Source organism: Solanum pennellii, chromosome 4 (genome assembly GCF_001406875.1).
Source record: "Solanum pennellii chromosome 4, SPENNV200".
In the NCBI taxonomy this organism is placed as follows: domain Eukaryota; kingdom Viridiplantae; phylum Streptophyta; class Magnoliopsida; order Solanales; family Solanaceae; genus Solanum; species Solanum pennellii.
In genome coordinates, this window is record NC_028640.1 from 51,708,349 (window position 1) to 51,723,174 (window position 14,826).

Genomic DNA, 14,826 nt, shown 5'->3' on the forward strand with positions numbered 1-14,826 from the left:
TATTCTTTGGTTTGTTTTGTAGAGTTTTGAGGTTTGGAATAGAAAATATTAGTGATTGTGTGTTTTGGTAATTTATTTGGTGAAATTGATCGTTTTAATTAGCGAAAATGATGGACTGCCAGTTTGGTGTAATTCTATTTTTTCTGTGGTGTCATTCAAAGTGAGTTTTTAGACATAATAATGGCGTACATATTGATCTAAAAAAATATAAGTATACATATTAAGTACCTTAATTATCACGATATAACAATAGTTTTTTTGCGTCTACATATCAATATTTTTTTTTCAAAGTCAGGTTTTAATATTAAAAAAATGTAATATTTAAAAAACGTTTAATTGGTGCTCCAAGATTTCTGTTGTTCCTTTTTTTCTCAAAAATATTTTACCTTTCCACGATTTAATCGAATTGGTTATAGATATATTCTCTCCTATAAATAAAAGGTTTCTTAACAAAAATAAAACTCTCTTTCTACTCATTCTGGTCGACTATTCAATCATTGATATCAACAATTATTCAATCCTAATTCAACATAAAGAACGTCGGGACTCATAAAATATTATTGATAGTTCAATATATAATTGGTGCTTTTTAAGCAATATTTCTAATAGAAAAATCATGATTGTTATGTTGTACTATACTATGTCGGATATGGAGTTTGTGTTACAATATGAAAAACAACGTTAAAATTTAGTTTTATAAAATTGTTTTTTTAAAATAATGAGTCGTTTAATTAATAGTGTAAATTGGATAATTGTTGATATTCACCGATTCCGTATTTTTTTTGTATTTATTCTCTGGTTTGTTTTGTAGGGTTTTGAGAGTTGGAATAGAAAGCTTATTTAGTGATTATGTGTTTTGGTAATTTATTTGGTGAAATAGATCATTTTTAATTAGCGAAAATGATGGACTGCCAGTTTGGTGTAATTCTGATTTTTATGTGGTGTCATTTAGAGTGGCTATTTTTTTTTTTTGTACATAATGATGGTGTACATATTGATTCTAAAAAAACTTAATATACAAATTATGTACCTTAATTACCAATATATAACAATAGTCTTTTTGGTGCCTACATAACAATAGTTCTCTTGTTTAAAGTTAGGTTTTAACTAGGGGTGTCAAATGGGCATGTTGAGTTGAAATTGAAAATATTATAATGGGTTGAATAGAAATCGGGTTGGGTCTTGACCCGATCAAGTTTACTTTGGGCTCAAATGGGCTAAAAAATGGGTTGCCCAATTTGACCAAATTAAAATTAATAATTTAAAATATTGATAATTAACTTTTATAATCGCAATTTGAATTTCCGCTCAAGAACTTTTTGTTACAAAAGTAACGAATGGATAGGTAAATCCCAAAAGATGTTAAATAGATAATAATTCATACCTTTAATATAGGAACATACCTTAATAAAAAATTTAAAACGGGTTGAAATTGGAGATTGAATTGGGCTCAACTGAAAATTCCTTTCAAATGGGTTAAGCTTGAATGGGTTGATGTTGAACCCAATTCAAATTATCTTGAGCCCAACCCTTAAAATGCTGGGCGAGTTGGGCGGGTTATATATGTTTGGGTTCATTTTTGAGACCAATAGTTTTAATATTAAAAACATTTAATTAGTGCTTCACGATTTCTGTTGTTCCCTTTTTTCTCAAAAGCTTATTTCTTCCACGATTTACTCAAAATGGTTTATATATTCTCTCCCATCAAGGTTTCTTAATAAAAATGAAGCTCTCTTTCTACTCATTCTTGTCGACTATTCAATCATGGATACCAATAATTATTCAATCTTAATTAAATATAGAGGACATTGGGACGCATAAGGTATTATTGATAATTCAATATTTTATTGATGTTTTTAAAGTGATTTTTCTAATTGAAAAATCAAGATCATTATGTTGTAGTATGCTAAGTTGGCTGGGTTTTTTTTGTGTTTAATCTGAAAAACAATGTTAGAATCAGTTTTATAAAATTGAATTTTGTCACTTTAACTAATGGTGTAAAATAGGTTGTTATTTTTATTCATTGATTTTGTATTTATTCTTTCGTTTTGTTTTGTAGGGTTTTGAGGTTTGGAATAGAAAGTATATTTAGTGATTATGTGCTTTTGTGATTTATTTGATGAAATTGATCGTTAATTAGGGAAAATGATAGTATGCTAGTTTGGTGTAATTCTTATTTTTGTGCTGTCATTCAGAGTCAGTTTTTTTTACATAATGATGGTGTGCATATTCATTCTAAAAAAGCTTAAGTATACAAATTAAATACTTTAATTACTGTTACAAAATCATTGTAGTATACATGTGAATTATCCATTAGATTTATCTAAACAAATTGGATGCATTTATTGTTGCTTCCAATATGATAAGAACTTCCAAGATAACTATGTATCTATTAATTAGATGACTTTTGGGAGTGATATCTCAACACTATAAATAGAGATACCACTCACCATTTGGAAGACACGCTTGATAAGAAACATTCTCTTTTCCATCTTATATTTCTTGCCTTCTTCTTCTTCTTCTTCTTATATTATATTCTGAGCTTTCTTTGTAATACGTTATCTGCACGAAGTTTCTACTTGCAAAGGTATTATATAATCTTATTTAATTCATATACTCTCTCATAATCTCATTATGTCGAATTTATCCAAACTTGAGTTTGTGGCATTACATATTTCTGGAAAGAATTATCTTTCATGGCTGCTCGATGCTGAGATTCAACTAGCTGCTAAAGGTCTTGATGCCACCATTACTCAGGGAAATAAAGCATCGAGCCAAGATAAGGTGAAGACTATGATTTTCCTTCTTCATCATCTTTGATGAGGGCCTAAAGATTGAATATATAACAGTAAAAGATCCACTTGAAATGTGGACTGATTTAAAGGAAAGATATGACCACCTAAAGGCAACGGTGTTTCCAAGAGCTCGTTATGAGTGGATGCACTTACTGTCTCAATATTTTAAGATCGTAATTGAGTACAACTCTGTTGTATTTAAGATAACCTTTTAATTGAAATTATGTGGAAAGACTATAAAAGATGAGGACATGTTGAAAAAGACACTTAGTACTTTCCATGCCTCAAATGTGATATTGCAGCAGCAATATCGCGAAATTTTTTTATAGAGATACTCTTAATTGATCTCATGCCTTCTGGTGGCTGAGCAACATAATGCTCTTTTAATGAAAAATCATGAATCTCGTCCCACTGGAGCTGCTCCCTTACAAGAATCAAATGTGGTGAAAGCACCTGATCAATCTGAAGTAAAAAGATATAATCATCGGGGCTATAATAATGCACGGAAAAGTGGCAAAGATAAGAGGCGATACACCAATCGTCGAGGTGGTGGTCATAATAAAAGGGAAAACAACATGAGTTCTTAAAATAATCCCTCAAAAAGTAATTGTCATCGTTGTGGAATGAATGACCATTAGAAGAATGAATGTCGAAAACATGAGCATTTTGTCAGGCTCTACTAAAATTCCTTTAAAAGGTAAGGAAATAAAAGTGGTGCTTCCTGTTCCAATGCTCGAGCTGAGTTACATATGACTCTTAAAAATGATTATAAACCGAGAACATCTCTGGAATATGAAAAGGATGTTGAAGCAAATTTGGCTTTAATGGATGATATTTTTGATGGCCTTGATGATATTACTCGTATGGAAGTTGATGAGTTCTTTAGAGATCGAAACTGATGTTTGATATTTTAGCTGGGGAATGAAGACTATTAATATTTTACTTAATACTTATGTGTTTTTAATTATCATGTTCTTCATGTTGAAGTATTTAAATTTCCGTCGTTATTTTTGTTTCGTACTTCTTTTGATGTATTTTTATTTTAATGAAAATGAATAGAAATACCCAATTGTCAGTTGGATTTAAGATGAGTAATGGAGATATGTGTCTTCTTGATAGTGCTATAACGCATACTATATTAAAAGAAAAGAAATACTTTTCTAATTTGGTTATGAAAATGACATATGTCAACACAATATTAGGTAGTACAAAATTAATTGAGGGCTCTAAGAGCGACATTACTACTTGGAGGGACAATATTGACCACTAACAACGCATTATATTGTAGTAAATCTCAAAGAAACTTATTAAGTTTTAAAGTTATTCGCCAAAATGGCTATCACGTTTAGACGACTAATGAAGGAAAGGTTGAGTACCTTTACATTACTACAATTAATGTAGAGAAGAAAATTGCACATGAAAAATTACCTGCACTTTCTTCTGGGTTGTACTATACAAGTATAAGTACACTTAAATCACAGCCGTAGTAAACAAAATATTTTGTAATTTTAATGATTTTATCATTTGGAATGACCCGTTGGGCCATTCCGGATTTAATATGATGCGCAAAATAATTGAGAATTCACATGGGCACACCTTAAAGAGCCCAAATATCTTTCAGTCAAAGGAATTCTCTTGTGCTGCTTGTTCTCAAGGAAAGTTGATCATTAAACCATCAATAGTTAATGTTGGAATTGAATCCCCTGCGTTTTTAAAACGTATATAGGGTGATATATGCGGAACAATTCAACCTGCATGTGGACCCTTTAAATATTATATGGTCTTGATAGATGTTTCTAAAATATGGTCAGATGTGTGCTTATTATCAACTCGCGACATGATTTTTGCGAGATTGTTGGCTCAAATAATAAGATTAAAAGCATAATTTTCTTACTATACAATATAGAAAATCTGTCTAGATAATGATTGTGAGTTTACATCTCAGGCATTTAATGATTATTGTATGTCTACTAGTGTAACAGTTAAACATCCAGTTGCACATGTTCCTACTCAAAAACGGTCTAGTGGAATCATTAATCAAACGTCTGGAATTGATAGCTAGGCTATTGCTAATGAGAACAAAGTTGTCTGTGTCTATGTGAGAGCATGCTATTTTGCATGCAGCAGTATTTGTGCATATAAGGCCGACCAATTATCATGAATTCTCCCCATTACAATTGACTTTTAGTCAAGAGACAAACATTTCTCATCGTAGAATTTTTGAATGTGCGGTGTATGTCCCAGTTGCTCCACCACAGTGCACAAAGATGGGGCCCCAAAGAAGGTTGGGGATATATGTTGGGTATGAATCTCCTTCAATCATACAATATTTGGAGCCTATGACATGATATTTATTTAAGGAAAGATTTGCTGATTGTTATTTTGATGAATCAGTATACCCAACATTAGGGGGAGAACATAAGCAGTTGGGAAAAGAGATAGATTGGAATTTATCATCTCTATCTCATCTGGATCCTTGAACAAATCAATGTGAGCAAGAAGTTCAAAAAATAATTTATTTACAGAATATTGCGAATCAACTGCTAGATGCTTTTACTAATCTTCCAAGGATTACTAAATCACATATTTCAGCTACTAATGCTCCAGTCCGAGTTGATGTTTTGACGGAATAAATTGTTAAGAAAAATGAGTCTAGACCACATTTAAAGCGTGGTAGACCAATTGGTTCCAAGGATAAAAATCCTCGAAAGATAAAAGGAGTAAATGATCAAGATGATCATGGGTTAAAAGAAATATCCATGGATGACACCCAAGTCATAACACATGATAAAATCTCCGAGGAGGTTCAAACTTTTGAAAATAATGAAATTTCAATGAATCATGTCTCAACATGAAAGAAGTAGAACTGAAATAATGTTCTGATTGAAAGCATATTTTCCTATAATATTGCTATTGACATAATGCAACAAGATGAAGATTTTGAGCCAAAATCTGTTCACGAATATAGACAGAGAATGATTGGCCAAAATAGAAGGTTGCAATTCAATCAGAATTGGCTTCATTAGAAAAAACGTGTGATTTTTGAACCAATAATCCGAACACCTGAAGGTATCAAGCCAGTGAGGTACAAGTGGGTTTTGTACAAAAAAGAAATGAGAAACGTGAAGTCGTGAGATATAAAACCCGACTTGTTGCTCAAGGTTTTTCTTAAAGACCTGACATTTATTACATGGAGACATATTCTCCTATGGTAGATCCAATCACCTTCAGGTATCTCATAAATCTGGAAGTTCATGAAAAGCTTGAAATGCGTCTAATGGATGTTGTCACAGCCTATCTATATGGTTCATTGAACCATGATATTTTCAGGAAAATTCCTCAAGCATTCAAAGTGCCTGAAGAATATAAAGATTCAAGAGAAACTTGTTCAATAAAGCTTTAGAAATTGTTGTATGAATTGAAACAGAAAGGAAGGATGTGGTACAATCGTTTGAGTGAATATTTACTAAAGAAAGGGTACAAAAATGACCCGATTTGTCCCTGCATTTTCATTAAATGGTCGTAGTCTGACTTTTTTTATAATAGCTGTGTATATTGATGATTTGAACATGGTTGTCACTCGTAAAGAGTTTTAGAAGCTATTGAGCGTCTGAAAAAAGAATTTGAAATGAAAGATTTCGACAAGACAAAATTTTGTCTTGGCCTATAGATTGAGAATTTGCCAAGTAGAGTACTTGTCCATCAATCAAAATATACAGAAACTATATTAAAGTGTTTTTACACGGATAACTTACATCTATTGAGTACCCCAATGGTGGTAAGATCACTTGACATCAATACAGATCCATTTCGACCGCAAGAAAAGGATGAAGAGCTTCTTGGTGATGAAACTCCTTACCTTAGTGCAGTCGGGGCACTAATGTACCTTGCTAACAATACTTGACTAGATATATGTTTTGCAGTAAGTCTACTGGTAAGATTCATTTCCTCTCCAACAAAAAGACATTGGAATGATTGTAAACATATACTTAGATATATTCGGGGGACCATGGACATGTGTTTATTCTATTCCAATGAATCCAATTCAGAACTGATTGGTTACGCAAGTGCAGGGTATTTATCTAATCCGCCTAAAGCTCGGTCACATACATGCTATTTGCTTACATGTAGAGACACGACAATATCTTGGCTATCAATGAAGAAAACATTGGTAGCCACTTCTTCAAATCGTGTAGAAATAATAATACATGAAGTAAGTCGAGAGTGCGTCTGGTTGATATCGATGACACACGATATTCAGGAAAGGTGTGATTTTTCGTTGAAAAGGAATACACCAACCTCAATGTATGAAGATAAAAGCTACATGTATAAATCAATTGAAAGGAGGATGCATCAAAAAGGAGACCGGACAAATCATATTTCAGCAAAGTTCTTTTCACGCATGATCTTCAACAAAATGGTGTAATAGAAGTTCAACAAATCCGTTCAAGTGATAATCTTGCTAACTTATTCACTAAGGCATTGCCAACATCGACATTTGAGAAGTTGAGATATAAAATTGGAATGCGCCGTCTCCGAGATATCAAGTGAAGTTTTCATTAGGGGGGAGTGAAATACGCGTTGTACTATTTTCTTTAACTATGGTTTTGTCCCAAGTTGGATTTTCATGGTAAGGTTTTTAACGAGGCAACATTCAAAGCGTATTATAAGATGTGTGTACTCTTTTTCCTTCACTAGGCTTTTTCCCACTGGTTTTTCCTAGTATGGTTTTAACAAGGCACATTATCTATGGATATCCAAGGGGGAGTGTTATAAATCCATTATATTATACATGTGTATTAACCATTAGATTTATCCAAACAAATTGGATTCATGTATTGTTACTTCCAATATGATAAAAACTTCCAAGATAACTATGTATCTATTAATTAGATGACTTTTGAGAGTGATATCTCAACACTATAAATAGAGATACCACTCACCATTTGAAAGACACACTTGATAAGAAAAATCCTCTCTTCCATCTTATATTTCTTGCCTTCTTCTTCTTCTTATTATTATATTATATTCTGAGCTTTCTTATAATAATTACCACTATATACCAATAGTTTTTTTTGAGCCTAAATAACAATAATATTTTTTCAAAGTTAGATTTTCATATTAAAAAATGTAATATTAAAGAACGTTTGATTAGTGCTCCACGATTTCTACTGTTCCTTTTTGTTCCTCAAAATCTTTTATCATCTATGATTTATTCAAGTTGCTTATATATGTTCTCTCCTATCAATAAAAGGTTTCTTTAAAAAAAAACGCTCTTTCTACTCATTCTGGTCGATTGTTCAATCATGTATACCAACAATTTTTCAATTCTAATTCAACGTAAATGATGTTCGGATGCATCAGGAATTATTGATAATTCTATATTCAATGACATAATACATAAACATGATCGTTAAATCGGTTTCAGCAAACAACTATGCCCTACAACTTTGAGTATGCACAAGTAAACACTTAAACTTGTATAAACTTGAACAGGTCGACACATGTGTCTTACATGGCATAATAAAGGTAGGATGCCATGTAGGACGAATGTATCTATTTGTTTAATTTTATACAAGTTTAAGTGACTACTTGTGCACCCAAAGTTAAGGGTCATAATTGCCAATTGACGCCATGTTAAGGGTCATATTTGTGTATTGTGCCATATTTAATTTATGTTTTTCAAGTGATTTCTCTGATTAAAAATCATGGTTGTTATGTTGTAGTATACTATGTTGTATATGAGTTTTTGTGTTACAATCTGAAATTCTCGATAATAAGTCATTTAATTAATGGTGTAAAATAGATTGATGTTGTTACTTACTAATTCCGTATTTTTTAAATTTAATCTTTGTTTTGTTTTATAGAGTTTTGAGGTTTGGAATAGAAAGCATATTTACTGATTATGTGTTTCAGTAATTTATTTGGTGAAATTGATCGTTATTAATTAGCAAAACTGATGGACTGCTAGTTTGGTGTAACTATGGTTTTTTGTGATGTCATTCAGAGTGAGTTTTTTTGTACATAATGATAGTGTACATATTGATTCTATTTTGATACAATAATGATTGTGTAAACATCATATTTAAGTTAAATATTATCATGTCAGCAAAAAACAATCTTTAAACCAGACTATATAAGTTGAATACATCGAAATGACCATTTTATTTGACGAGATTAACGACGAATAAATTTTGATCTAAAACAGGTAGATACGTTTATTACGATATTGAAGGAGTGATCTATTATTCAAACACCAAATATGAAGGCTTAATTACTACTATTGCTTCCCAATCAGGTGTGGACACAAGAATTTTTCATTTAGAACTGAAATATGTTCGTGAGTGATCCTTCTTCACCAATGAAGATTCATAACGATATGGGTGTCCAAATTTATTTAGATAAAAAAATGCAATTTTGATTTCTTTTGAAAGTTTCTACTATAAATAACATGTGTAGATAGAGCTATGGAAGCCATTTATTACCAAATTGATGTCCACACAACAAGGCAAGAAATTATCAAATTAAATACACTATGTTTGATTAGGGTATATCCTATTTTGATTGAGTGTATTGAAGGAAATGAAGGCACTGAAATAATATAAGATCCTTAACACAATTTGGTGGTAGAAGATCAAGTTTATCTAAACAAACAAATTATAATTGAAGTTATGAAAATATATGCATTTTTAAGGGATATCTGTTTCATTGCTAAAAGGTCAAGTAATCTTTTTTGGTTAGAAAGGATAATATTTATATATTATAATAAATTAGCATCATACATCAGGAATGGCTACATTGCTACAAGCGGCAACCTGCATTATAATGTTTTCAGTAGGAAGGCTAGGAGAAATATTACATAACTTAGAATATGAGTGAACAAAAAACATTATTGTCTTTGCTTCCTTGATATCTTCACGAACGAACAAAGGGGAATTATCCCATACTTCGAAAGGAACATTTAGTGGTAGGGTTCTCTAAAACGTGCTAGCAGATCAACCACTCCATTTCCTTCCCTAAGTTCATGCTGGATCATTGGCTCATTCATCCCCTGGAGTAATTCCCTGCATTCAAATAGAAAATTTGATTCAATAGCATTTTTTAATTATTTAGAAGATGTATTGCCTCGGTTGATTCAGTGGTAATGGTGAGATTGGGGAGGCTTAGGCTCTGTCCAACCTTAGGCCATAAACTAGTGCTGATAGCTCCATCTTTAGTGCTGAAGAGGATGTAATTCGTGTGCTTTTACTTGCTATCCAGTTAGAGACCCCGTACCTCCTTTTAAAGGTGTTATGGTCAAAGGATCCATCAACTCAATTTTAGGCCAGTTGTCGGGGGGTGCTATTGTCGGGGGGTGCTAGTGGCAGGGAGTGTGTGCTTCGATGTTATTATGGACATTGGTTTTCTGCTATGACCAAGAAAGGCATACTCTGTTGCTCTATCCTTTATAGTTGTAACATTGACGTCTACCTTGGAGTTCCTGTAGATATTGTTGTTTCGATTTATCTAAATGTGCCACATGACAAAGAGGAACACCTGGATCCATTCAAAAGGGTTAAAAGCTTTACTTATGTCTTTAATGTTATTGAGCTAGTTTCAATTATGATCATTTTTTATTTGCTCAATTGAGTCGTACAAGGACAGGTTAATCCGGACCTTCCTAACTAGGGGACAATCCAGGAATATATCATTGTTAGTTTCAGGTTGGTGACATATTTCGCACAGGGGGTCTATATCCATACTAATGCTATGGAGATAGTTTCTCTATGTTTTAGCCTTTCATGGTTACATATCCAGAGAAAGTATTTAATTTTGATATGACATTGTAACTTTCAGATCTAACTGAAAGCTAAGTGTCGGATCTTTTGGAAGGGATCTTTCTCTTTGAGGGCTATATACGTCGATTTTGTATTGAAGTTCCCATTACCAGTTAGTGTCCTGTTTATTTTGTCGCAAATATTTGGGGCTTGGGGTATAATAGATAGAGGTAATCTTAGAACTAAGGTTCATAGGTAATTGGAATTTTAGAGCTTCGAGTGTCCATTTCCCATTATGGATCACGTCCCTAACTTGAGTGCAAGGTCAGCTTTACAGAGGGAACCTATGACTCTGTTCCTTAGGAGAGTTGTATTTGGGAGACATTTATCATCCCAGTAGTTGATCCTATTACCATTACCTGATTCCCATCTGGTGAATTGCATTTTCTTTTACAGACCTGGGTGATATTCTTCCAGGTCCCGCTAAATGTTTTAGTATTGGTGGTAAGTGAATTTGTTGATTCTCCAAGTGTATTTATTTAGAAAAAGTGAGGCTCCAAGCTAGTTTGGTAAGTAGAGCTTCATTCCTAGTGTGACTAAGTTGGACACCCAACCCAGTTGAGTTCCTATCCTTAGTAACTATTGTCAAGCCCCGAGCCTAAATCCCGGACGTGGTTGGCACTCGAAGACCATTGTTGGCCCCAAGCGAACCCTTGACCTGACTTACTTAACTTAGTGGAAGTCAACATTCATATCTATAACGATCAATGAACTTAACTGAACTGAAAAGTATAACAACTGACAATGTTTTAAAGATAAAACATTCAATTTGGCCAAAAGTGGCTACCCAAGTCTTAACAATAAGAGATGATAATGAAAAGACTTAAAGGACTAACATCTGACTGTCTATGAAGCTCTAAACAACTAATATAAATGTTGAGACAAACCCCACAACATCATATAATAACTAAAATAGAAAGCAAAATAAAAGAGTCATGCGGAATGCAAACAGGCTCACCAACAGACTTTGAATGCTCAAGATGGAGCAACGGGGCGCTGGATGCTGATCCTGGTTACCAGCTTCTGCATCATAATACAATGCAAGCTAAACTGGCATCAATACATCGAATATATAAGTATGTGAGTTGGAATACTAACAAAAACAGGCTTGAAAAAGATTATGAAAGTAACCTTAACTCTTCTCAACTTATGAATAACTCAACTCAACATAAAGCAATTAAAACACATGCAATGTATATAAGCTTTATAAAAACAACTGCAACAATCTTGGTTCGTTAAAGATAAATAATAACAAACTTAACTTTACTAATACAAAAGTAACTTAACTTATGTGGGAGATTCTCTAACCGACAACGACCATTATGAGCTTAAGTGATGGTATAACGTTTTATCTCACGTTGCCAAGGACCATCTTATACTTTGTCATTGGTATAGAACCTGAACTAGTAAGTGGGTCCACTAGTCTATGCTAAAATGCACTCAGAAATCATCTAAAAAGTATGACTCTTTCTCTGCCCATGATGGCTACATGGTTTATGGGGGATTAAGTTAATATGAACTCGCATTCCCATATTGGTGCTCAATACCACTCACAAAATATACTTAGCTCATATGTTTTTAAAACAACTTCTTCTCTGGTTTGAGATAATTTCTCAAACTTAGCTTAAAAAGCTCTCTTGGAAATCATAGTTTCCTTTTTACTGAAAAACTAGCTCAATGGATCTTTCAAAAATCTCAGTTTCTTTTCTTGTTTAAATATGAAAACATTTACAAACTTTTAGGGAATACATAGTTCCCATATAACTTTTTGAGAAATGAATTCAGTTCTTTACTCTTTACTTAATGTGAAACTGGAGTCCTAAAAAACAAGGTTAAAACATTGTTAAAGATTTTTGAAAATTTAATAAACTTTTCTTTAACTTGCTTCTTAACTTCTCGACTTGACCCTTAACTTCTCTTGACTTTGATCTTAACCCCTGAATTGGATTATGGATTCAAGATTATGATTCATGTTTTTCAATGATTTCTAGGTGTTTAGAATTCATTTGAAGTAGTTAGAATCAATGAGAAGTGTTAATACACTTTAAAAGGACTTAAACAAACCGAATAACAAAAATCGGGTGAAAAACGCTGATCCAACTATTATTGACTGAGGCTCTTTTCTGGCACATTGTTGGCGCGCCGCCCCATCCTTCCTGGCGCTATGGGGGCGCCTCGTGCCAACCTGTTCCTTAGGCAAAAATCTCACGAATTTTCCGACCTTAAATAGTTTTAATTCGATTCTTTTTTGCTAATTCATTTTTGATTCATGTACCCACATCATATATACAAGTAGGGGTGTACATAGGTCGGTTCGGTTTGATTTTTTATTTAAAAATATTTCAACCAATTATGTCGATTTATCAAATCTAAAAACCAAATCAAACCATGTAAAGTTGGTTTTTTCGGTTTCGATTTTAATCGATTCTTTCGAGTTTTTTCGATCTTTTGGTTTTTTCCGTTTTTTACAACTATACCGTATTTGAAAAAGCGATAAATATTTTTTCACTTACCTGTGTGATAAACTAAACTTTAAAAATGTAAAGTGAATAGAAATTTTTGAAAGGACTGTCAAATTCACATGAGTACAAAATATTTTTTTTTGAAATATCAACGTTCATTATGCTAAACTAATAAGATTAAAGGCTAGATGCAAACTGAATACAAAAAATATTTACAAATTAAATTGTTAACTTCGAATTTGAAAAACTATAACAATATAATTATAACTTCGGATCTTAACACAAAATATAATATTTACAATTTTACAAGTCCAAATTTGAAATAAAATAGATATACATTGAAAACTATAAACTAACTTAATATATATATATATATATATATACACACACACACACACACACACAAAATTTTACAAATCCAAATTTGAAATAAAATATATAAAATTGAAAATCATAAAAAAACTAAAAATATATCATCAAAGCAGATTATATGTAATTAATATTTTTTTATCTATATATGAAATAAATTATGTATATATATATATATATATATGTCGGTTTTGTTTGAGTTCGATTTTATTCTTTTTTTCTAATACCAAACTAAACCAAGAGTGGTCATTTTTTTTCAATCGCCAAACCAATCAAACCATACCACAAGTCATTTTTTTTCGATTTGATTTGGTTCGTCGGTTCGGTTTGACTTAGTGATTCGGTTTGTACACCCCTATATACAAGGATCTAACCCAATGAACTCAATAAAAAATAATTTCACATCGAGAAATTCCTAAATCTCTACTTATGTTCAAGAATGTAAACAATTCAAGAACAACCAACAAGAACATTTAATTTTCAATAGTTTTAGAAATATTTCACGCTGAATCAAACATTTTTGAAATGTGGGTGAACGAACCCAACCTTATGGAAGACTCACACACCTTTTTAGAGATCACCCCCAACGAAATCCACACTAAAAGTTCGAATGTTCCTGGCAAATCTTGCTTTTCCTCTTCTCCTTTCTCTTGTGTTCTTTATCTAAAAGCCTTAAATCTATTTTTCAAAAGCGTAAACTGAACTAACTCAGTTTTGACCCCAATAATTTACTAAAAATTGATTTATTTAATAGGTTAAGGAAAATACAAAATTATCCTTTAAATTTCCGGATTGGACATTTCCTTAATTCAACAGCTCAACTTCTGGAAGGAATAACTCATACGAACTTGGAATCGCGCAAGCTTGGCAGCGTTGGAAAGATTGTTCCAAGGGATTTCCAACCATATCTAGAAGTACACATAACTTATCCTGAGATAGAAGTTATGCCCGTTTGAATTTGGCCAAATATTCACTTTAACTTACTTACCAAATTTCTAGATTTTGAATTTATTTCCAAAAATAACTATTTCTAATTTGTAGACTTCCTTCTAGTTTCTTTTTAGTTGCGAGATGTTACAATATCTTTCTCTTGGGAACATTCATCCTCGAATGAGATTACTCTTACTAGGCTAAAGGTGGTAACATCTAGTCCAAACACCCAACAAGCAAATGCAACAAACAACATGCTCATTCATAATTTAACGAGTACTAAGAAGAGAATTTGTACCTTTATCTGCATTTTCTCCGGATTCAAAGAGATGTGGATATATCTTCTTCATATCCTCTTCGGCTTTCCAAGTAGCTCCTCAACCAATTAGTTCCTCCAAAATGACTTTGACTGAAGCTACTTTTTTTGTTCTCAATTAGTAAACTTGGCAATGT